This window comes from Nomia melanderi, unplaced genomic scaffold (assembly GCF_051020985.1).
Source record: "Nomia melanderi isolate GNS246 unplaced genomic scaffold, iyNomMela1 scaffold0711, whole genome shotgun sequence".
In the NCBI taxonomy this organism is placed as follows: domain Eukaryota; kingdom Metazoa; phylum Arthropoda; class Insecta; order Hymenoptera; family Halictidae; genus Nomia; species Nomia melanderi.
Genome location: NW_027475825.1, coordinates 10001 through 11403, shown reverse-complemented (window position 1 = coordinate 11403; position 1403 = coordinate 10001). Strand labels below are relative to the sequence as shown.

General features: G+C 45.4%; 1 non-coding gene across 1 annotated transcript in view; it reads left to right on the top strand.

The window, feature by feature from the left end:
• Positions 1-1141: 1141 nt before the first annotated feature.
• LOC143176664 (small subunit ribosomal RNA) overlaps positions 1142-1403 on the top strand; it is a 1921-nt gene continuing 1659 nt past the window's right edge. The window contains exon 1 of the ribosomal RNA XR_013001186.1: positions 1142-1403. This exon is cut by the window's right edge and continues 1659 nt beyond it. This is a non-coding gene — a ribosomal RNA (small subunit ribosomal RNA).

The window sequence follows — 1403 nt, the reverse complement described above, 5'->3', positions numbered from 1 at the left end:
TGTTCGAATCGACCATAGTTTCAGCGGCTAAGTACCAGCAGCCCGGCCGGTTGGTCTGTACGCGCGGCAGTTTACCACCATAAGCGCCCGTGCTGAGCGGCCGGCGCCGCGGTCGTCGCGGCCGCCCGTTTGGTTACTATAAGAGAGCACGTCGGTTCGAGCGGACCGGTCGGCGCAGCGGCGGGCGAGCGGCTATTCTACGATCTCGGTCGAGAAGCAGTCGTTCAGCTCCTCGAGGTCCATTCCTCGACTGTTCTGTACCGCGTTCCGTTGCGAATTTTTCTCTACACAGCATGACCACGGGTCGGTGTCTCAGACCGAATGGCCCTTATGTGGTAAGCCCAGAATGTTGGGTTGGATACAACGTATATTCGTTATACTTGTACGACTCTCACATCAACTCTCAGAAACCCAAAAGGGGTTTTCTATCCGAGCGAAAATATATTTTTCGTATACAAAAATTTAATGGCAAAGACCAAACGAAATACTACACACAAAAAGGGGCGACGAACAAAAATTGTTCGAATGAAATATAATATATACATATAAAATTGAGGTGTCCTAAGAGAGAAATACATAAACTAAGAGGTATATATTATAAGAAATATATATTATTTCTGGGCAAAGAAGAGAGAACGAAAAGAAGAGTATGATCTTTAACGCGAGGGCCTCGACATGGGTACGCCTAGCATGGTTCGCGCTTTCTCGATATGTCCAGCATGTTAACGTACGCGGTCTTCGGACTTCGTGCGTTATGTCCGTGCTTACACGATGGAGAGCGCTCGAGCATACGTGCTTACAAACCTGAAAGTCGATGTGACATCCGAGATTCTTTTTCTTCTAAAAAGATCTCGGAGAGATACACGGGAGAGTTTGAAATTTTTGGAGGTCCTCCTGATGTATATGCGCGGATATACCCATGTGGTAATTCGTGCGGAGTTGGTAATCTAATAGTGGAGCGAAATTTACCAACTCGAAAGAGAAGAGAGAAGAGAGTAGAGAGAAGAGAGAGGAGAAAGAGAACTGTCTTAAAGACGAGAAAAAGTATCGTCGATCCGACTCTTAAGGGGAGAGAGTCGGCGACTAAGATATATATATACATACATATTTTTGCTTCGTATGATGAAAATTTACTCGAAGCTCCCTGGTTGATCCTGCCAGTAGTCATATGCTTGTCTCAAAGATTAAGCCATGCATGTCTCAGTACATGCCGTATTAAGGTGAAACCGCGAATGGCTCATTAAATCAGTTATGGTTCCTTAGATCGTACCCACATTTACTTGGATAACTGTGGTAATTCTAGAGCTAATACATGCAAAACAGAGTTCCGACCAGAGATGGTAGGAACGCTTTTATTAGATCAAAACCAATCGGTGGCGGGCGTTTACGTTCGTCCATCGTTT